At 35.4% G+C, this 25,061-nt stretch overlaps 1 protein-coding gene and 1 pseudogene across 3 annotated transcripts in view; both read left to right on the top strand.

Moving 5' to 3' along the window:
* Positions 1-25,061, top strand: part of SH3D19 (SH3 domain containing 19) — a 204,615-nt gene that overhangs the window by 87,562 nt on the left and 91,992 nt on the right. The gene's annotated exons all lie outside the window — the stretch shown is intronic.
* LOC116419749 lies at positions 13,199-16,097 on the top strand (annotated as a pseudogene).

Below are 25,061 nucleotides of genomic sequence, written 5' to 3'. Positions count from 1 at the left end.
GTATATAAATGCTTATTCCTTCCTCTCTTCTACTTTTAGAAATTATTTTTCAATTAATCATTTTTTTCCTTTCCTTCCCATATCCTCTCCCATGGGGAAAAAAAAGAAACAAAAACAAATCATTTATTACAAATGTGCATAGTCAAGCACAATATCACCACATTGGCCACATCCAAAAAACTGTTTCTCTTTCTGCAGAGTCCATCCCCTCTGTGTCATGAAGTTGGCAGCATTCCTCATCATTAGTCCTTTGGAATTGTGATTGGTCATTGCATTGCTCAGAATTGTCAAGTGTTTCAGAGGTTATCTTCATAATGTTGTTGTTTCTGTATAAGTTGTTCTCCTGGCTCACTACTTTACACATTTTTCTAAAGAAAATACAGAGGTATGGCACTTGAATAACATGTTATCTTTGTAATTATTAATATATTTATCTCCAGGGTTGTTAGGTAAGCACCATGCTGAGACCCTCCTTCATCCTAGAGAAGGACATAAGAATATTCTCTTTTAGATATACTTGTTGATTCAATGATATTGTATGTACCTATCAGAATATAAACTTCTTAAAGGCAAGGACTGTCCTTAATATATGTTGTTCTCCAGTGATTCATCCATTAATTCCAAGTCCTGATACTTTATAAGTATACTTTCTAAGAATTAATTTTTCTTTCAAAAAAAATATATGTTTTATTAAAAACTTAACATAGAACACGGACTAGCAAACAACCAGACAAATTTACTTGTAACTACTGATGTCTGAATTAATTTTGGCATATAAAATGTCATAACTTTTCTCCTATCATACCTTTAATTACTCTGCAGTTTTTGGTTTTCTTTTTCTCATTGCCTAAATTTATCTCTATATCTCTTCCTCTTGTCTCTTTCAGAGAGTTAATCCCATATAACAAATAATTTGTTTTAAAAAAGGAGAAAGAAAAATCAACAAAACTGGTCAATACATTAAAAAAAAATCTGATCAGATATGCAGTGTTTCATATGAACCCCTTTCCCTTCTATCTTCACTTCTACAAAAGAGTAGGAAGTGTCTTTTCATATATCTCCTTTGAAACCAAACTAGTTCTTTGTGATTTTGCACTGTTCATTTTGTAATGGTTGTTCTTTACATTTCTATTGTTGTGGGTTCATATGTGTTTTTTGTGCTTCTCTGTATCCATCATCTTCCTCATTTCTTGTAGCACAGTAATAGTCTATCACTTTGTTTCCCACAGTTGATTTGAGCCATTTTCCAACCAACAAACATATACTTTGTTTTCTGTTCTTTGCTACCATGAAAAGTGGTGCTATAAATATTTCTAAATACATAGAGGCTTCTCTGTATTCCTCATGCATGAACACACATGTATATGTATGTATATAGGTGTATGTATATATATACATACATTTAGCTATTATATAGGTATATCTACATACACATACATATATCTATGCATGAATATATGTGTGTGTAATATAATATATGTATAACATGTATAAAGTGTGTATATGTATAAAATCTGTTTTCATGTGCCAGATTAGTCTTTGGAGTTTTGAGGAGCCTTCTAGAAATCATGGAGTACAAGAACTTCACAGTTTGTCCTCCCACAAAGTAATGTTCTGAGATGTCTTTTTCATACCATGATACTAATATCTATTCCCACAAAGAGACATGGAAACTTAATGAGCAGGATACATATTAACAGCCAGTTCAGTGTGCCCAGCAGGCAAGCAGTACTCAGTAAATATTTATGCTGATAAAGCTCATGGTTACTCTTGTGACTTTATCTATGTTTCAGTTCCTTTCAAGTGCTACTCTGTTGACCCTAATAAAGATGTTGTAGATTTTTGTTTATAAAATCATACTCCCAATAGCATTCTACTCAAAAGAATGAGCTTGAAGTGAAAAATATAAATTGTTTATGCTTTTCTCTATTTGAAATATGTCTATTAAAATGCCACGCTCTGCTGGGCTTGGTTTACTGTAATTCTGTAGCCTTTCCCCATCCATATGTTTTGAGGCCTCTGCCTCTATAAACTATAGCTGGTATGTAATTACATTTTGGCATTATGTTTTCTGAGCATTAAAAGAAACATTACAGCTGCTTTGGCATCTATAACACTGTAAATGAGGTGAAAAATTAAAATGTATATATAGGCGTTTTCAAAGAATTACCTTGGAATAGGAGGTCTGAAAGGACTATTAACATTTGATGGGCTCCTATGGAGGATATAAGTTACATTGTCATGAAATGGTTTGAAAGAATATGGCTTTATCACCTACCCCTACGTGGCAGGAATATGGAGGAAGCATTGATAGGATGGATCATTTGGGTAATTGAAAAGTTTGGGCTGCCATAGCCTATGATATCACAGCCTTCCCATTTAGGGACTGCTTTGCATTTGTTAATGATGATATCCCCACTCCCAAGCACACCGTTTAATTTGGGGCAGAGATACAAATTATATCTATTCAAAAAACAAAAAAAAAAAAAATAAATTATGTCTATTCCTTCTTCAAGATGGATTAGAAGATCACTCCAAGAAGTACTAGTCCTTGGCCCCTTACCAAGCAGGTGAAACTTGGCTAGAGGGCACTCCAGCCAGTGTAGGTTTTTTTTTTTTTTTCAGTCATCCTGTGCTCCTTCTGAAGGGTGATCTAGTCAACTTAACATTGACAGAGGGAGCCAGTGTTACTATGCTACTCCCAAAGCAATTTGGTTTTTTATTTGTTTTAATTTCATTCATTTTCTCTCCTTGTTTAGAACAATATTTCCTAAACTTGCATATACCAGGATATTGGAATAGCCCTTTCCATAAAATATGGTTGATGTTGGCCATATTTTCCTCTCCATCTTGTAAAATATTAAAGATGAAATTATGTATGAACCATAAATACTTATTTGGTATAGTTGCCTTTCTCAGTATGAAAATAGACTTGAGGCCAGAATTTCTCTAATCTGCCCTCTTCACCCAGCAGGATATCCCATGCTCCCAGGCTATCCTTCCTTGATAAAACAAAATTTATGGGGTTCATCAATCAGTCAGTCAACAAATATTTAATAAATGCCTACCATGTGCCTAGCACTATGCTGGGCACTGGGGTTAGAAGTACAAAGAATGAAATTGTGATGTTCCAAGTGTTCCAGAGTATTATGGGCCAGAACTTGAAACAAGGTGCTAAGTCAGTGGAATTCATAGAGACAATAGTTATCTAATTTAGCATGTTGCTTAACAGTTCTCTAGTGCAGTACATGTATTTAGTATTTACTGTAGTTCTACAAGATTCACACCTTTCATAAAAGACCATATCTAGGCTAGGAGCCCCAGCCAAGATTCAGACAGGGAGATTCAGAAGCCAGAGAAGGCAGGCGGGAGTTCAAGCTCTTGGAACCAAGGCCAGATTGAAGGGCTCTCCAGAAAGCTTCCCAGCCCCAGGAAGGAGATAATAAAGGATCTGGACTATAAGAAAGCTAACCAGGACACAGGAAAGGGGACAAGACTTGGAAAAAGATAATAAAGGATTTGGACTTTAATCGTTGGCTGCACTTGTGGCGATTACTGAACTGAAATGAAGGCTGCTCCCAGAGACCCCAAGTAAATCTCAACAGAGACACAAACATTACATTTTAGAGAGAATATTACACTAGGGCCAAATTCATTTGAGAAATTCTGGCTTAAAGCTTCTGTTTTTTGTTTTTTGTTTTTTCTTTTTAGGGACAACTGTTTTTTGCTTTAGTCAGAGGATATTATTAAGCGTAGTTGTAGGTGTCTAAATCCTGGATTGGTTAGATGCTATTCCATTCAGCATTTAGTCCATACATTGTAAAGACTTACTGCAGATGAGAAGCTATGCCTGGAGAGAGTATAAAATTTTTTTTTTTTAATTACACAGTCCTTGCTTTCAAGAAACTTACATTCTTTTTTTTCCCCTTGGTCATTTACTTCTTTTCTTTGTTTTTAATCGATGCCTTATTTTTGGCATTACCTTAATTTCTGAATACAAACCGAACACTTCTCATATGATAAAACCATCTCATATGATAAAATTATATATAAGGGATTAGCATGCACACATATAAGCTCAAGAACCATTTCCCAACAATTAAATGATCAAAGGCTATGAACAAAGAGTTTTCAAATAAATTAATTGCCAACTATTAGCCACTAGATGAAAGATTGCTTCAAATCATTAAAAATAAGTGAAGTGCAACTGAAAGCCACTCTGAATTTTTAACCTATATCCAACATTTGGCAAAGAGAACTGGAATTGAGAATAGTCATCATTTAAAATATTGCAAGAATACACCCATACCCAGTTGGTACAGCTGTGAATTGAAGTAACTGTTCTAGAAAACAACTTGGAATTATGTTGGAAAAGTGACTAATATATCCCTACCCATACTCAGAGATCCTATTGCAACACATATATACCCAAGGAGATAAGACCGTAGAAAGAAAGAGAAACATGTATTGTAAAAGCAAAAGAACTAGAAACTGGAAATGGAGATTATTATTATTTTTTTTTTTTTATTTAATAGCCTTTTATTTACAGGTTATATGCATGGGTAACTTTACAGCATTAACAATTGCCAAACCTCTTGTTCCAATTTTTCACCTCTTAGCTCCCTACCCCCTCCCCTAGATGGCAGGATAACCAGTAGATGTTAAAATACATTAAAATATAAATTAGATACACAATAAGTATACATGACCAAAACATTATTTTGCTGTACAAAAAGAATCAGACTTTGAAATATTGTACAATTAGCTTGTGAAGGAAATCAAAAATGCAGGTGGGCATAAATATAGGGATTGGGAATTCAATGTAATGGTTTTTAGTCATCTCCCAGAGTTCTTTCTCTGGGCGTAGCTGGTTCAGTTCATTACTGCTCCATTGGAAATGATTTGGTTGATCTCGTTGCTGAAGATGGCCAGGTCCATCAGAACTGGTCATCATATAGTATTGTTGTTGAAGTATATAATGATCTCTTGGTCCTGCTCGGAAATGGAGATTATTTAGAAGGCTATCACAGATTATTAGAGAAAGATTATGAGCTCATGGAGAGAAGGGGAACAAATCATTTGCATGCATCTGTGGTATCTCAAATCATCTTTAGATTATGGACTCATTCTAGCTAAGGCGCATTCTAGGTATCCTATCATAAGATCTCGTGCTGGAAGGGCTGAGAATCCAAGCCCAACTTCTACATTTTACAATGGAACTCAAGTCCAGGGAGTGACTTGCCAGAAGTCATACAGTGGCAAAGCCAAAGTAGGACTTGACTTTTTAACTTAGCTTATAAAACACTTTTTTCAATGATAAGACCCAACATTCTTCAGAAGTGAGTATATTACCTGTGACAAAAGTAGTGACAAGAGTACCTTACAAGTTTTCTGGAAGAATATTAATCTGGACAAAACTTTTTTCCTCTGAAGTAGCTATTCCACAGCTGAGACATCCATGTCATGTTTCAATTGCATCACGAATATGTTACAACCATTTGGCATTACAGCTATAAGACTTGGGCTCCAGAATTTTAGCATCTCAGATTAATCTAGTCTTGTATGGAAACAGACATTAACAGCCTCCCAAACCAGCCTATTCTAAAAGACCTTCTAGGCAGGAGTCCTCAGACTTTTTAAATAGGGGGCCAGTTCACTGTCCCTCAGACTGTTGGAGGGCCGGACTATAATAAAAACAAAAACTTTGTTTTGTGGGCCTTTAAATAAAGAAACTTCATATATAGCCCTGGGTGAGGGGGATAAATGTCCTCAGTGGCTGCCTCTAGCCCGTAGCCATAGTTTGAGATAAGGAACCTATTGACTCTTGATGCAGCAAAGCTCACTTTTGGACAGCTTTGATTGTTAGGACATTTTTCTTTAAATGAAGCCAAGATCTATATGCCTAGAAATCACAAATAGAAAGAGCCTAATCCTTGAAGATAATTCTCTTCTCTCCCTCACACACGCCCTTATATGCCTTCTATTCTTCCAGTTAAATATTCTCAGTTCTTTCTTTTGATCTTCATGTATCATTATCTCCAAATCTGTCCTCCTGCTCACCTTCCTTTGCACATGCTCCATCTTATCAAAATTCTGCCTAAAATATGGTGCCCAGAACTGAATGCAAGGCTCCAGATGTGTTCTCATGAGGGCAGTACAATAGTATGACCACATCCTTCAATCTGAATGCTATGCTTTTCTTGTTGTAATGGAAGATATAATACTTGGTTTCAAATCTAGGTTTTTCTGACCTCTAGACCATTTTGCTTCTTTCCATTTCACCCCACAGCTGTGTAAATTTGCTTGGGATGGATTCTCTCCAGAGAAGAAAGGCCCTATCTAGGGCAATATATTTGTTGTCTCCACAACAGATTTGAAATTCTAGACTGCCTTATACTTGACAGTCAACATGCCTGTTGGCTGTATGTCCCCAAACCTCCATACATATATATGTTCAGTCCATGTCCACTGCCTTTATTTCTTTTGAGCCTAGATACAAATCATCTTGTGTTAATGAGTTACCCTATCATATTATTTTATTCATTTATTTTTTTTCATGGAACCAATTAACAACACTGGACAGTTTCTATCTCAGATGTTCTATCTGCTTTTGGAACTGAATCTCCCTCCATTAAAATCTTTTCCAAAGGTTTATAAAACCAAAAAATTGCTCTAGCCCTCAGACTACAATTTCTGGCTTTCAGACCGACCTTGTTGCTGTCCAGTTAGTGATCTCTCTAGATGAACTAGAAAATCAACTTTGGATGAATGACTCTGATTTTTGAGCTACTTATCACTTCTGATCTAGTTATAGACTTCTACACTGGTTGTAGAGGAGCTGTCTAATGATTCAGTATGGCATTCTACTTATTGACAGAGAGATGGGGATGTACAAGAATGTTTTGTTGCATAAGCTGACACATATGATGGCTTAGTTAATTGTTTTACCTTGATTGTATTTTCTTTTATTATAAATGGAGAATCCAGTGGGATGTATTGAAAAATAATTGATTTTTTTTTTTAATCTTTATTTTTTTTTCATTGGGGAAGACTGGAAACAGACAAAGGAAAAAAAATCATAATTTTGTGTTTAGCAATAAATCCCTAGAATTCCATTAATCTGGTATTAAATATAATCTGAGTGTGTTTTATATTAAATGCATTATATAGTAAATATATTAATAATTTTTAAATATTAAATATAATTTGGTTACATTATGGACTGCATGCAGCCGACTGTTGTTATTTGATACTAGCTCCAAAGGGTCCTCTCCAACTCATAGATTCACCATATCTTGGCCAGAGCTAAATTGCTTCTGGATCAAAACACACACATAATTTCTCTAGCACAGGTCTTATCTGGTCTTTGTCATAACAGTTTGCCTTGACTTTGTTTTTGTTTTTTTAAGCAGAGTAATCCTTATTTAATAACTTTTGATATTTAAAACACAATTTAGTTGTTTATCTATTTGAAAAAAGATAAAATCCTTAATGTTCAAACAATGCTGACTTTTCTAAGGATCAGAGACAGAACCCTTTTTTTGTGTTAATAATTCTAAATAGAACCAGATGAAGTTGTAAACAACAAAGAATTCCCAAGTTGGGTCTTGAGAAAATAGCACTGTCACAAGACAATTCTATCATGATTTGACTTTGATAAACTTATCTACAGTGTAATACTGAGCCCTGATTGGTGACCACCTTGTCTAAACCACTATGTTTTAAAAGCTCCAGGCTGTTTTTCCTTCACATCCTTTCTATATTCCTCCAGTTGTCCTGATCTACATCTGGCCACTGGACCTAGATGGCTCTGGAGGAAAAAGTGAGGCAAGTGACCTTGCATAGCCATCCCTCACTTCAATCCAGTTCACTTACATGTCATGACATCCTCTTTGGGTACAAAGGACAAAAAACAACAACATATTCCTTTACTTTTCTCTAATCTCCTTGAGGGTAGGGAATGTTTTATTTGTTTTAGTTTCCCCTGCACAGTGCCTGGCACATAGTAAGTACCTTATAAGTGCTCCATCTATTAGGGGCATAGTTGTGGGAAATTATTTTTGACTCCTTGTTATAGATGTGGTCCTCTACTGTTAGTCTTCATTGTGGCTTTCTAAACTTATATTGTTTTTCAGCCAAATCTGGACTCCTTAGTGGCTCTTTCTTAAATCCTCACTTTTTTGAAGTTATCCCGTCCCAGGTCCCAAGCCCTAGTTGGCAGGTTCTTGTCTTGTCTCTGTACATTACATATCTCCATGGAGAATGAAGATTCCTCTTAAGGCAATGCCTTTAAGTTGTTTTGAAGCTCAGTTTGATGATCTAGGATTTTGAGCTTTCTGTCAAGGTGAAAAGGAAGAAGGATCACTAAATTGGGAGCTAAGACCTGGGTTCAAATTCTGAAACTGCTGGACCTTGAGTCAACCATTTAACTCCCTTCAGTTTATATCTCTGCAAAATGAAGGGTTTGGAATTCAATCAGGGATTCTAAGCAGGCTTGGTTAACGTACATCAAGGTCAGCAACTCTGGCTCTTGCCCTGACATATATGTTCTCCTAGGCCTCCATCTTTGCTCAATAACTTGATAATGCAGTTCTAATAGTCCCTGCTTCACAAGATAATTTGGGAATGGTTTAAAGGAGTATTAACAATAATCGAATTTAGAAATGGAAATAACTTATGTTCGCATCTCCATTGGCCTTAGGCTCGTCCCCTGTTGTATTCCTGATTCTGAAATATATTTCTAAGTTTGGGTGTCATGAATATATTAAGGAAATAGGACAGTGCAGCATTTAAAGCATTTATGTGCAAACCAAGTCTCTGCTGCAGAATCTATTCTGCAAGAACCAGGATTTATGTCTCCTCTCACGAGGACTGACATTGGGCCACTGCCTTAGTGAGTAATGGAACCCTTTATTGCTTGTCTTCCACCAACAATAAAAGGAGAGAGAGAGAAAGAGAGAAATAGAGAGAGGGAGGGAGGGAGGCAGAAAGAGAGAGACTCCTAAAACAACAAAAATTACAGCCAACTTCATGAATTCCCAAACACTTACACACACTCTCTGACACGCTGTGGTTTATGAATAAATCCTAGAAGTGATAGAACTTAAATCACTGTTCCCTCATGTCCTTCAATCCAATCTCTTTCTTTCCCCCCTCTCTTTGCACCTCATAGTGAATATTCTTCTCATTAGGATCTGGAGTAAAAAGAGACAACTTCTCAGAATCCCTTGGTAATTAATTGCCACTTATTTAAACTGATCATAGATGAGTTTATTTTTATTTCTGCATAAAATTCTAACTAAACAAAGAGTTATTAAGATTTGGATGGAGTAAATGTAACTCATTTTCAAAGTCTGACCTCATTTTTCCCCCGGGAGAGTCATTTTATTTATTTATAAAAAAAAATTCACTGTCAAAATTGGCAACATAAATACAGGATTTTTTTTTTTTTTTTTTGGAAATATGGGATTTTAGAGCTGATAAAGACCTTAGCAATTGCCTAGTGATTATGGGCTAAGCCCATCTTTTTGCAAATGATGAAATTGGCATGCTAGAGCTAGGATTGTTAGTAGCCATGTGGATACTTTTCATTATAATTCTGGTGGACTTTCCTCTTCAGGCTCTTTTTATTTGTGTTCTTTTGCAAGTAAGACTTTCTCCCAATGCTCTGCAAGTGGTCATAATTTCATCTTGACAACAACAATAAACATTCATGGATCGCATTTTAATTCTGATTGTCCTATACTTTGTCTCTTCTCCCCTGACCTCTGCTCAAAACTTTTAGACATTATTGATTCTTTCTTTGCCATCATTCCTACCTTATTCATCCACTATTCATTACTATGGGCCATTTATTGAATCTGTCTTAGAAATGTCTCTCAAACCAGTAATTTCCTCTCCACCTTCAAGATCCTCTGGTGTGATATTGATGGCTGGACTGTATAGCCACTGTAACAGTACATAAATATAGCACTTTACTATTTCGAGGGCATTTTCATAATGCATACCTCCTTTCATTTTTACAGCAATCCTAGAAGGTTTTAACATCTGCCAAGCAGTCTTATTTATTACCAGTTTACATTTAAGGAAACTAAGGCCCAGAGAGGCAAACAGCTTGCTCAGTCACATGGTTAATAATAACTGACAGATCTCAGATTAATAATCATTCTCATGAATATCTACTATGAGGTAGGTACTACAAGTCTTCTTATCCCCATCCTATGGGTGAGGAGATCAAAGAGGTTGTGACTTTGTGATCATCACCTAGCTATCAAGCGTTTGAACTCAAATCTCTTGATTTTTGGTCAGTTATTTAGAACTCAGACCTGATTAAATTGAAGAGATGATTAGAGAGAGAAAACTCAATTATATAACAGTGAGTATTCTAATATGAACTGATGAATGGTGTTGCTATGGAGTGATTGAATGAATGAATGAAAGATTATTATTTAATATATAATGATTAATGATAATAATACTAAATGACTTAATGATAAAGTATTTAATCACTTAAAAGTGCCAGACACTGTATTAAGTGCTGGGATGTGCAAGGGTAAAGTAATAAAACACAGTGCCTGCTCTCGAGGAGCTTACATTCTAATGAGAGTAAGACAACACATAAAGGAAAGCTAGACAGGAGGGAGGGCAGCTATGGGACAAAGTAGATAAAGTACTGGACCTGGAATCAAGAAGACTCACTCATCTTTTCGAATTCACATCCAACCTCAAATATTACTTGCTGTGTGACTCTGGGCAAGTGACAACCCTCATGTGTAAAATGAGCTGGTAAAGGAAATGCCAAGCCACTCCAGTATATTTGTCAAGAAAACCCCAAATGGGGTCAAGAAGAATTGGACATGATTTTAAAATGACTGAATAATCAAAAAAGAGAGGAGGGAGGTATGGGCTAAAAATGACTGTGCATCCTGGTTCCATCCAAGATAAAACAAAAACTCATCTATTGGAACTCACAGTTCCAGAAGCAGGTTCTAGGTGGTTCTGATGGAGGGAGAATAAGGAAAATGGCTGACGTAGAGGTGGTACAGTCTAAAAATAACCATGAAGATAGAGACATGAGAAACTACAATTGAGATAGAAAAGGTGTGTGTGTTAGGGTGGGGTGGAGGGCAGTGGAGGGGATAGTGGAATAAAAAGAATCAGGAGAGAGCAATTTCTGAAGCCACAGGAGAAGTCAGCACCTAATAGAATTGTGTAGTCGAGAGTGTCAGATGCTGCAGAGAGGTCAAGGAAGGTGAATACTGGGGGAAAAAAGACCATTGAATTTGGCTATTAGGAGGTAATTGGTAATCTTTGATAGGGAAGTTTCAGTAGAGTTGTGAAGATAGACTATGAGAATTAAGGATCAAAGGTTATGATAAAGGCAGAATTGATTTAGTGTCAATGTGATAGAGTTTGAGAGTAGAATTTACAAGTTTAGATCTTGGAGTTAAGACAGTTCTAGGAAATGATAATGCAGCTAAGTGAATAGACCAGTAGGTCTGGAATCAGGAAGACTTGGAGAAGGAAATCACTAACCTCACCGCTGTGATGGAAACCACAAAAGGAAACATGAAGAGAACTGTTAAAGTCCAGTGTTGTGTATACCTGATAGAGAGAAGTGTTCTAGTTGAGGTTGAGAAATTATATAGTTGTCATTAAAAAGATTATCAACAAGAATATCGAAGTGACTAAGGATGATATATCATGGAAAAGAGAGGTAGAAGATAAAAGGTGTATAGGTCATTGAGAAAATTTGCCAAGTTACCTGGATATAGGGAGATGACAATAATAAGGATGAACCAGTAGCAGCATAAATGGATCATCTGATCTTCCAAAGAATTGCTATTTTGTTTTGTTTTAGAGACAAAAGTAGAGACGTGGTCTGAAATAGTGAGCTGGAAGAAAACTTAGAGGTCAGTTAGTTCAATTTCCTCATTTGACGGATGAAGAAATGGAGGTCCAGACAAGTCAGCAAGCCTGACTTGTTTCATGCCAGGACTTCTGCTAAGAAAGGTTAAATAATTTATCTGAGGTTACCCAAGTTTTCAGTAGGCAAATAGTGATTCAAAATTAGTCTTTCAATATTGTCTACATGGTACCATATTTTCTTGGTGCTTTTTGCACTCTTGTCACTTGCAAAGACAAAGTAGATATGCTCAGAAACAGCTTAGAGACAAAAAAAAAAATCATATTTGGAGGTTGGGGGGAAGAATTGCAACAATTCCATTAAGTACATGGAACAAATGTTATTCTGCTTCACCAGAAGGAGTTGGAAAAAATAATGTGGACAATGTTATTCCATTGTTATCTTGGAAAGCCCTGGTGGGAAACTAATACCTTTGCTTTTGATTAAAATTCTTTGAAGTTACAAATGTTGATAATTATAACTGCAGGATACTAAGATCAAGACAATTAAACTGGGGTTTTTTGTCTCTCAAAAGTGTAAAATCTTAACCTCTTAATTTTAGCTTTATAAAATGAATGAGGGGCTCATCTGAGTTCTACTACTGCCACAGGAATCCCCATTCAATTCAATTTAATAAGCATTTAGAAGTCACCTAATGTAACCTATAAAGATATTAGGATTGTAAAGACAAAAAATTTAGGCCTACCTTGTCCTTAGATAGTTTATATTCTACTATGCTAATTATTCACTTCTTGTGGGTACTTCACATCCACTCTTTTCTAATATAGTCTCTTGTAATTATCACTTATTTAGAAACCTTCCCTAGATCATTTTTGCCTCACTCAAGCAAAAGCTATGCTTCCTCTACTGTATGAAGATAGATTTTTTTCACTCTAGATTATTTAACTTTTGTTTATATCTGTTTGGTTAACTTCAGCAAACATTTATTAAACGTTTCAAGTTGCATAGAAGCACTAAAATACAATATTTAAAATTTTTATTTTACCGGTTATGTGTAAAACAGTTTTTATATTTGTTTTTAAAATTTTGAGTTCCAGATTCTCCTCCCCCCTCCCCTCCAATTAGGAAGGTACCTGTGAAGTTATGCAAAAATTTTCCATAAAAGTCATGTTGTAAAAGGAAAAAAAAAAGATTCCCCCCCCCAAAAAAAAAACTTTAAGAAAAATAAAGTTTAAAAAAAAAGTCTGCTTCAATCTGTATTCAGACACAATCATTTTTTTTCTCTTGGGTATAGATAGCATTTTTCATCACAAGCCCTTCAGTGAAGTCTAAGATCATTGTATTGTTGAGAACAGCAAAATTATTCACAGTTGATCATCTTGCAACATTGCTATTTATTACTTTGCATACAGCACATTTCACTTTGCTTGAGTTCATGGAGAACTTTACAGGTTTTTCCGAGAGCATCCAAGCACTAAAAATGTGAAAATGAAAAACAAGTTGTTGTCATCAAGGAATTTATATTTTAGTGGGGAAAAGTTGAACTTTTCCTGCTTGGGATGTATTATTCCTTCAGTTTGATTAACTATGGTATTGCTGGCTACATTGATCATTTATTTATCATTCATTCAACAAACATTAATTCTGGCTACTTCAGACGGGCAGTGGCAGGGGGGCGGGGAGGGCAGTGGTTTGAACTCTAAACAAGATACAGATTTTGGCACTCTAGGTCACTTTCCTATTCTGAAGATAGAGGAAAGAACGTTGAATTAGGAGTTAGAGTTCAAATCTCAGCTCTGTTTGACCTTTGTCTACCTTATTTCAACTTTAGGCATATTCCATTTAATAAAATTTAAATTGGAGTGCTGTTCATGAATAGTTGGGGATATATTGAAATGTTTACTGGGTGAATGAAGATTTCTAAGTTTTGAAGAACTGTTTACTCTCTAGTACTTTTTAACAATTACCTTCTCATTTTTGTCCTTCCATAATCCCCTTATATAGCATCTAAGAAATTATTTTAGAACTGCATGTTACAGTTGTAGAGACCTGTAAAGGATCTGTATTTTACTTTATAAAATCCTGTTGGCAAATTTCAAGACAACTCATACTAAGCCCTGATGCCCATTTCTGTGCTTTCCTCTTATTGGTGGGATAAAAATCAGCCTCCTTAAGCTTAATTAGTCTCTTGCCAATCTTCTACAGAAGTTCTTTGAGTTATCTAAACCAGGATACTCATTCTTTCCCACAAATTCCTCATTTATTTTCCACTCTGAGCCTATGTTTGTGTTATCTTCCTCACCCTCCCCTCTCAATATCCAGCCCTTCCAGGCAGACTTCCCTAACCTCCTTCTTTTCTATTCCATAAGCATTTACTGTCTGCATCCCACACTTTGGGTGCTCAGTAAATGGTAGAGACAGTAGATGGCTCTGTGGATAGTGCTGGATTTAGAGTTTGAAAAATACACCATTAAACCTTTCTCTGCCTCAGTTTCCTCATGTACCAATAAGGATAATAAGAGTACCTTCCTCATAGGGTTACTTTAAGGCTAAAATGAGATGATTTTTGGAAAACTCTTTGTCAATTTATAAAATGCTAGCTATTATTATTATTTTGTATTGTTATTCATTATTTTGGTGAGCGTGTCTTATTAGATGCTAAATTCTTCCAGGTAAGGGACCATATCTTTTACCTCTTTAGATCTTTAGCTTCTAACACCGTTTCTTATATACACACATGATAAGTATGCAAGAAATATTGACTGATCATGATATTTTATTTTTCCTAAACATCTATAATCCTTTACAAAAAAGAAATAAAGCTAACATCCTCATGAAAACTGGGAATAATCCATTATTAATCCAGCAAGGGTTTGTTTATATCCTGGGCCTGGCCAAGTAAGGCTTCCAGAGACCTATATCTTTATCCTTATGGCAAAGAGGATTTTCTTTACACTTCACTGTAAATTTTGCTGTCATTTAATCTCTAATGAGGCACCTCCTGACTATCTTGTTTCCCTAGAGTTCAAAACTTTGTCACATACCTTCCTGATTAACTTTCTCCTTTCTTCTTCTGAATCTTACAATGCCTTGCACACAAGAGACACTTAAATAAATATTTAAATTGAATCAAATTAATTCCCAATTCTACTACACACGCCATCTTTCCCTTCAGAGAGGTAGCATGTTATACTGCACAGAGTCAGGGAGACCTGGATTCAGAACTTCCTTTGATATTTAAAGTTATGTTTCATAATCTCTGCGAGTCTCAATTCCCTTATTTATAAGATGGGTTTTAACAATACCTATAATACCTTTCCTAAAAGAATTATTATGAAGCTCAAAAATTAAGTTATGCATTTTAAATGCTTTGCAATCTTTAAATTGTTTTACAGCTGTCTTTATTTTCTCCTTTGCTGCCACATAGTCCAGTGCACCTGTGCAGTTTTTAGGACTTTAGTTATAGGTGGGAAGAAAGACATATTCTTTCTCAGTTTGTGATCAGTAAGGAATCATAAGCAATAAACTGTCTTGTGATATGAAGCAGTGGGAGAGGTCATGTGTGGAATATTGCACAACACAGGAAGTTCTCAGAACCTGAAGCTTTAGTTCAGTCTGAAACTATGATTCCCCCTAAAGATAAATGTTTCTCTGGCTCTATCAGGCTTAAATCCACATCCCATTCGAAATTTTCTCTGTGCGTCCCAAGAGACCAATGGCATTATGATGGGGTCAAGGTGTTAGAGATCCACCTACATAGATAGCAAGGCCCTGAAGAAGTTGGTCAAGAAACTAGCCCAAAAAGTATGGTGCATTTTGGGCCTCTGATTCCTTCATCAAGCAAATCCCTCAAATACTGGGCCCTGATCAGAACAAAGCTGGCAGGTTCCCAACTCTGCTCACCCACCATGAGAATATATATGGTGACAAAAGAAGATGAGGTGAAATCTATTATTCCAGTTTAAGAAGATGCTGTGTCTGTCAGGGTCCATTGGCTTCATGTAGATGAACGAAAGATGAGCTTATCTGTAACATCCACCTGGCTGTCGAGTTCTGTTTTCTCAACTAAAGAAAAACTGACAAAATGTGAGGGCATTGTATAAGAGCGTAATGGTCAAGGACCAGCATCTGTATTGAATCATGGTGTTAATTCATCAATGGCAAAAGCTGCTAAGGAGTTAATAATGCAGAAGATACTAATGAAAAAAAAAAAAAGAGTTGCCTATGGAAATATGGCGAAACAAAAATCTGTATAAAAGAGAACTGCCTGGTTCAAAATATACAAAATAGTATATGAGCTTCCAGATCTTGCTGAGCCTTTGATCCTCAGAGACAGGAGTTCATATTTAAATCAAGATTTCACAGCTAGAGCAAAAAGGGACAGTCCTATTTATTTTAGAGACAAGGAAGCTGAGGCCATAAAAGTAAAGTGATTTAATTGCACTTAAATGCAGGTCTAGGGATTAAGACTCATGTCTAGGGACCCAAGTTCAGTATGCTTTCTCTGTCCCAGAGTGATCCACTCTGGGTGTGCTTGGATCCCAAATGAAGAATGGATTCCTTCCAAACAGTGTTACCTTGAGAACATTTATTAATAGACTACTTGGAAGTTCTGAACTAATTATTCATCTATTTACAATCCCCAAATTATTCTCAGACAATCATAAACCCTTCTGATGTCTCATTAATTTGTATGGCCCTACCCACAATTATTTAACCATAATCACTCTTTTTCTCCCATAATAAGAGAAAGACTTCATGAAAGATATTACTATTACACTCATCACTTAATTAAAAAAATAAAATTATTCAACTAAATAGTTCATAAAAGACACCATTTACTCCAGAGCCTCCCCATGCTTACTCTTTGAAGCTTCTTAGAAAAAAGACAGGCTATAAGTCTGGGTAGCAGTGAAGTTTATAGCAGTAACTATCATCTATGTAGCACTTTAAAGCTGACAAAACACTGTGTGAGTTTCTGTATGTATGTATATAGCTATTATATATAATTGTTTTATATCTGTGTATGTGGTGAGCATATATATATATATTTTTCATATATATATATGTATGTATGTATTTGATCCTTGTAAAATAGATGCTATATTATCTCCTTTTTACAGATGAGAAAACTGAGGTTAGAGAGAATAAGGGATTTGACTCAGTGTATTACCATTTGAGGTGAGCTTTGAACTTGGATCTTCTTGACTTTTGAATCTAACACTCCATCTACACTCCAAGTCACCTATCTGCCTATTCATACTTAATTTCGGCTAGGATTTTATAGGAGTTTTGGAGGAAGAGTGTTTGGTGTTTGTACCCTTGCTGACTTCTATCCATCTTGGTCTTGAGATCTACTAGACATTCAGTTTCCAACTCTCACCTTTCATTGGTCTTCCCACCATTCGTTCTGGCAGTAGTAGTTGCCGGTGGTCCTACTTCACTTATTTCCTCTTTTTCATTGTTTCCTTTAGTGATCTCCACTGATATTCATAGAATTTAGATCTGGAAGAAATATGTGAGAGATCATCTAATTCTGAGGTTCTTAACCTTAAGTGCATAAAGTTGGGCAGGAAAAAAATTTTTATTTAAATTTCATTGACTTCCAGCTGAAATTTAACATTTCTTTTACTTATGAATTAAAAAAAAAATTATGCTGATGAGTTCACAGGCTACTCCAAGTTATTAAAGAGGTCCACAATATAAAAAAAGATTTAAAAATACCTGATGTAGTTTAATCTCATTTTACTGAGGAAACTGAGCCCCAAGTAAATGGAGTGGCTTGCTCAAAGGCATATGAGGTATTAAGTGGCAGAGCAAGGATTTCAAACCAATTCTCTGTCTTCTGCACCAAAACAACCAGTGCTTTTCAGATTGCCCTCCTTATTACTAGGGTGTGGCCAGAGAGAATCTATCACATTTAGTATCAAGAAAAGGTGGGCCAGATCCAGAGCACAGCAACAGCTCACATTTTTGTACCATCATCGTTGACCAATGATGTAGTTCAAAACTTCCCTGAGAAATTATTAGCCTGGGTTTCATGTTGATGTCATTGGGTTGGACAACAGAATGTCTGCCACTGATTGACCAAATTGGGAATGACTGAAATATCCCTCACCTTGCCCTATACATAAGGAGAGGTCATTGTATTAGGATTTTGAGTGAGTCACCTGAAAGCACTGAAAATAATCCTCTTGATGTTCCTGAAATGAAAGGCTGTTCTGTTTATAGCCACTATTTCCACAGATTCTTGAACAGAGGCCCATTTGAGAGTCTCACAATAAGGCCCAGCATTAGCAGAACTCACACATTTTCAGGATGAGAGTCAGTGGCTACAAAAGAAATTAATAGGTCCTGGGTCATAGTACACCCAAGAGTGATAAAGTCCAGCACCCTTAATTAAGACTCAACTGTCATGTTAAGCTAGTTCTAAAAATGCCTCTCTAAGAATATGTAGGACTTTCAGAATGACCTGTTTGATCTCTCCCAGGGCAGTTATTGCAATTTGAATGTGCACAGAATGAGAATTGACATTTAAATTCTTCAGTACTGTTTAAGGAGGATTCTAAATGTTCCATCTGCATATATGTTTTCATTAGGTTACATCTTACAGATTTTGACAATAAGAGCAGTGCACAAGACACATTGTAGCTTCATGGATGAAGGACTAGAGACAGAGTCAGAAGTAATGGGGTTCAGATCTCAGCTCTAACAAATATTTGCTATGTTTAGTTATATACGACTTTTTGTCACCTGATTTGGGGTTTTCTTGATAAAGATACTAGAGTAGTTTGCTGTTTCTTTCTCCAGCCATTTGAGGCTGACAAAGTTAAGTGGCCCAGGGTCATATAGCTTATAAATATTTTAGAATGGATTTGAACTTGGGGAGATGAAATCTTCCTGACTCCAGACCCAGTATTCTGCATTATGGTGCCAGTGAGCAGAGTATCGCTAAACAGAACCTCTCTGTGGCTCAAACCATTCTGTAAATCCTAAGTCATGCTTTGAGGGACTAATGAAATCATAAATCCTTAAGATATTGACATGACAACAACAATTCAGAGAATATTTTCAGTTACATGTTGCTTTTTCACATAACAGTGCCTTCCCTCTATTGATTATTTCCCATTTATTTTGCATATAGCGCTCTCTCTCTCTGTCTCTCTGTCTCTGTCTCTCTGTCTCTCTCTCTCTTTCTCTGTATAAATGTGTGTATGTGTACCTTTTTTTTTGTATCCCTAATGTTTCCCATATCAGCACCTTCCTTCTATTGATTATCTTCAATTTATTTTGCATATAGCACTCTTTCTCATATATGGAATGGAGGGATAGATTGAGGCATATATTTTCAAATGTGACCAATGTCTGATTTGTTTTGTTGTCTTTGTGTGTGTGTGTGTGTGTGTAGAGGACAGTTTAGGAGGGGAGATAGTGATATGGATGCGAAGAAGAAAGTAAAGAAAATGTTGCCAAAGAATATTTAAAATATACAAGAGAGCAATGGGAAGTTTAAAAAGGATAGTAGATAAGCAGGCAGTGTTGGTACTATCATGTTAAGTTTCACATTTGAAGTTTTACTTCAAAAAACAAGCTCTGTGCATTAGAGCTTGGCTGCATATGTAATCCTTTTCTCTCCTTTGTATATTAAATTGGTCATGTTTGGTGGGGTTTTTTTAGGTCATTAATCAGGAAAAAAAAAAAAAACTTTTAAAATTGCATTCTTTTGATTTTTGGATTAGTGTTAGCATCCTAAGAGAGTTTTTTTCCCCCAAACCAAGTGTCTTAGAATGGTTGTTTGGGACATTTTCATTTAGTTACATTCTCTACATGTCTCTAAGGTATGAATTGACATAATTATCATTTCATTCATACCTTGAATTACAGTGTCTTCAAAATTATGTTGGAGTATCCTGATACGCACTTCCAATTGGTCCCTAGAAATCAAAAGGTAACTGTATCCAACCAATATTTTATAGAAAGAACTTTCTGAGAACATCATTTAAAAAAATACTACATTAGTTGCAACTATCAAATATATACCATTATCCAGTTTAAAATCTGACTTTTGCACCATATTAAGGAGGTCTTAAATATGTAGAAGGAGGGTTGGAGCTGCTTATGGTATATTTGAGATATAAAATCATTTTGTGACTATTGAATGTAGGATTTTGTATTACATTTCACAAATCAAAAATAAATCTCAAGAGTAGGAATGTTCCCTCTGAGGGTTATCTAGTAATCCCCTTGCATATGTCTCCAATTAGAGATTATTTTATCTCCCCTGAAAGTCTTCAGTTAGAGACATCATTACCTTCTACAGCAGTTCATTCTACTTTTGGTCAGCTCTATTGGTAGGTTTTTCAACACAGCACAAATCAATCTCGTTTCAATTTCTGTTTAGTGGTCATAGCTTAGTCCTCTGGAGCCAAACAGAATTCCTCTTCCATATGACGGTCTTTTAAGTACTTAAAGATAGCCAGCATGTACTGTCCTATCTCCTCTTCTCCAAGCTAAACATATTCAAGTATGTGGACATAATTTGTCCTATCCTCTGTATTTGAACTCACTGAAATTAGCTAAATATCACCTTACTGTTACTTTACCTATCTTAGAATTATTATATTTGGAAATGGAAAGAACCTTGGAGGTCACCTAGTGTTAATACCAGTGACTACAGATCTCCTTAAGAGTGATAAGGAGTGGCTCAGTTTTATGCTTGTGTCTTCACTACCTAGTGTTAGAAATGGTACTTTAGAAATGTCCATTGATTGACTGAAAATTGAATGAAGACATTGATTTAGACATGAAGACATGTCTAAGGTCACATAGGTAAGGTATGACCATTAGAGATTTAGAACTGAGAAATGCCCTTGGGAGTCTTCTGGTTCAGCCCCTTCATTTTGTACATGATGTAACTAAGGTCCATAAAAGTTAAATGGCTTACTCAAAGTAACATTTAATAAGCATCAGAGGTGGTATTTGAACTCAGGTCTTTGGTCTCTTAGGTCATGCTCTTTCTACAATATCTCATTGTTTAATTATAGTTAATAAATAGCATAGTCAAGATTCTAAGCTGTGTATTTTCAGCAGTATAATGATCCAAGACAATTCTGATGAATTTATGTATTCCAGAGAGAGAACCGATATATGGTGAGTAATTTAACATATTGAATCATGCTTTATTTTAACTTTAGTTTTTTTTTTTTTGGAAGTTTTGGAGTTTTTTGGTCTATGTTTGCTTTCATAACATGGTTATTACAAAAATATTTTACATGACTAGACATGTATAATTTATATGGAATTACATGTTCTCTCAATTGGTGTGGAGGAGGAAAAAGGGAGAGATTTAGAACTCAGAATTTTTAAAAACGAATGTTAATATTTGTTTTTACATGCAATTGGGTAAAAATAAAGTAATAAATAAAAATTTTAAAATAAATACATAAAGAACAAAAACAAAATTTTTTTTAAAGATTCTAAACTATGTTCTTTGACTCCAAAATTCCTCTCTTCGATTTCAGTTCCCTTTTAGTCATTTTTCTCCCTTCTATAATTCTCTTTTCTGAAGTTCATTCTTCTTTGTGGAGGATAGAGGAGAACAAGAGTTTATTAGTTCATCCTTTTCTCTACAGCATCATTGTCCCAAAGACTGTGGTCCAGTTTTAGAGTTTTCTTTTGCCTCTAATGGAACTAAAAATAAAAGAGTCCTTTTGTTATTCTGCATATTCACCTTTGTGAGTTTTAAAGTGCCTGAATTCTTCTTGGAGGACCTCGACACTTTTGCATTCATCCTTCTGTTAACCTGCTTTTTCTTCGGTCTCTGTTAGGAGAAATTCATTGGTAGTCAGATTGTTAGTAGTGTTCCTAGAATAATACTTTGGTTTTTGAAAGAGCTATCTGTTGTCAGTTGATTCTGTAAAGCTCACTGGGTAGGAAGTCTGAAAGCCCTGGACCACCTACTTGTAAAAGGATTCAATTAAATGAGATTATTTAGGGGAAGTATATTCTTTAATATTTCACTGCTTTAAGAAATGCCCTTCAGATAAAAAAGCATAGATTAATTCAGTTTGGGAGTTTTTGTGTGTTTGTTTCTTTGTTGCTAATTTGCTTTATTCCGTTGGCAGGTAGGTGGAATAGTGTAGGGTACTGGACTTAAGAGTTGGAAAGATCTGAGTTTTAATCTTTCCAAAGATACTTACCAGCTCTGTGACCTTGGTCATGTCATTTAGACTCTCTTTGCCTCAGTTTCCTCATCTGTGAAATAAGGATAATAGCACCTACCTACCACATATTATGTGAGAATAATTGATTTAATATATGAAAGAAAATTTTGCAATGTTATAATAAAAACAATGATGTTCAATTGTAATGACCAAGCGTGATACTGAAGAAGAGATGAAAATGAGAATATATCCTTTACCCCTTCTTGGAAAGGTGGGAGAGAGTATAAGTGTAAAATAGCACATATACTGTGAGATGATAGTGATGATGAAGAAGAGGGAAAATATATTAAAAATAAAACAATGTAAAAATCAATTAAAAATTAATTGTAAAGTTTCCTTTTCAAATGTATATTTTATGTGAGTTGTTTTTGCTGAACTGTTTTTCTTTGTAATAAGAGGATTCTATGGGTAGGGAATGATTGGAAATTGACAAATGTGAAAAACAGAAAGTACTAAAAGAAATGCAGGTTTTAGTAATTGTTTAAGAAAGCTAAAAATTACAAAAAATATTTTCAATAAAATTTTTGAAATGTCTTTTTATATATCTAACCACACAAATTTTTCAGCTTGTAAAAATTTTTATAATTAAGCAACATTCAGTTTGGTGGTTTTCTTGGTTCTTGTTCTCTCATTTACATTATTGTAGTCATTCTATATGTCATTTTCCTGATTTGGCTTACTTCACTCTATATCAGCTTATGTATCTTCCCATGCATCTCTAAATTCTTCTTATTCACTGTTTTTTATAACAGTGATATTATGCTGCATTCCTATATTACATTTGGTTTAGCCTTTTCCTAGTGGTTGGATATCTATTTTGTGTACTCCCCCCCTTTTTTTTTCTACCACACACACAAAAAGCTGGTACAAGTAATTTGATGCTCAAAAATAACTTTTTACAAAAATCTGCTTCACTGTTTTAAATCCTACTGTCTTTACAGAACTTTATTCACAAAATAGATCTGACATTTTAATATCATATGTCAATAAAAATATATCTCTTTGCATGCTTATAAATTGCTTCATGCTGTTCTGAGTTGCTTCTATCTGTCAAGAATATCAGTTGCTTGCCGTCTTGATCAATTTCAGATGCATAAAACATAACTAGTTTTGCTTCCTTCCTTTTTTCCTTTCTTTTTTTTGCAATAAAGGAGAGCAATTAAACTATCATCCATCACTTTAGTTTTCTTTCAACTTCATAAAGAATGGAGAAATGTGGAATAATTTCCCCATAATGTCTCTTTCCTTGATGTGTCTTTTGATTTTGACTAAAGAGGGCAACGTCATGCATGATGTTTTTAGGTATAAGAATTTTTATAATATTACACTGATAAATTGAAGTGTATTTGATTTTATTTGGAAGAGATCACATACAGAAGTTAAGGATGCTTTTGCTTCACACACACACACACACACACACACACACACACATACACACACACACACACACATACACACACACACACACACGGCAAACAGTTTTTTAAGTCTTTTGGTGATGGTGCTGTTCAATTGTGTCCAACTCTTCATGATCCTATGTATGTCATAGCACATTAATATTATCCATGGGGTTTTCTTGGCAAGGATCCTGAAGTGGTATGTCATTTCTTTCTCCGACTAATTTTGCAGAGGAGAAAACAGAGGCAAAAAGGGTTAAGTGGCATGCCAGAGGTCACACAGCTAGTATGTGTCTGAGACTGGATTTGAACTCAGATGTTTGTGACTCAAAGTCTGTCACTCTATGGTACATCATAAGTACTGTATAATTATTAAGCTAGTAGTACTAATGATACTAAACTGAATAAGAGAAGGAGGGGATAGACATTAAGTGCCTGTTCTGTGCCAAGCATTGGGCCAGGTGCTGCAAATAAAAATAGAATGAATAAATAAATGCCTACTCAAAAAGAGCTTTTGTTCAATAAGGTAAAGATCTGACTTAAATATAAATAGGTAAGACCAGCCGGGCCAAACTATTTGAATCCATACTGTGTTCTGTTGATATTCTCCCCATTTTCTGTTTAAAAATAAAATAGTTCCTTCTCTAGTCTTGGACCTCAGAAAACCTGTTTGCCAGAAAATGTATATTCCCCAAATAGCTTTTTCTTAGGTTTCTTAGTATCATAGAACAGGTCATTACATGGAATAGTATTTTTTCTATTTGTGCCTTACCTTCTAGGAATTGCACAAGCAAGAGCTCTGTTAGGTCTGGCCAACCCTCAGACCTTGTTTGTGAAATCCCCAAAGAAATAAAATAGAGCCACTTTTTAAAAAAGTATGAGTTTGACCATCTCTGTTTATACACTGCGAAAATAGAGCACCCAAGTGTAATCCTCTTGCTTGTAATAAAGGAGAGGAGGCCAGAATGATTCCAGCCCAAAACTCTACATTTTGTGACTGTGGAGTCTTAATGGTGGGCACTGACCCTCCTGTGAATTAAAGTAGAACACCAGGTGGATAGTAGAATCACTGCCACCTTTATCATTCTCTTCTCAGAGCTATAGAACTTCAAAGGTCATCTACCCTCACCATCTGCTGTCTTCTCTGTTCAAGGTGCCAACCTTTGCTAGAGAACAAAAAATTCCAGACTTGTGCTTTTTGGGATCCATTATATTTTCATGCTATTAAACCTCAGGAGAGCCCTTACTGGGACTTAACAATTCTTTTATTTATTTAAAAAAAATTTATGTTATTCCCATTTTGTTTTTATATTAATTCATTTATGAATGTCTCTTCACTCCACTCTCCAGCAAGCCAATCCTTATAAGAAAGATTTAAAAAAGAAGTTGGGCAAACTAACAAAGACATTGACTACTTCTGATAGTATATGAAATAGTCCATACTCATAGTGGGCACCCCTGCTCCCCTCCCCACACACATATATACAGACACACCTCTTTTAAGGAAGAAGGGAGCAATAATTTTTTCAATTCTTCCCCAGGGTCAGATTTGGTCATTTTAATTACCATGTAGAA

Source organism: Sarcophilus harrisii, chromosome 6, assembly GCF_902635505.1.
Source record: "Sarcophilus harrisii chromosome 6, mSarHar1.11, whole genome shotgun sequence".
Taxonomy (NCBI): Eukaryota; Metazoa; Chordata; class Mammalia; order Dasyuromorphia; family Dasyuridae; genus Sarcophilus; species Sarcophilus harrisii.
The sequence above is the reverse complement of the archived record's forward strand: the minus strand, read 5'-3'. Positions and strand labels throughout refer to the sequence as shown.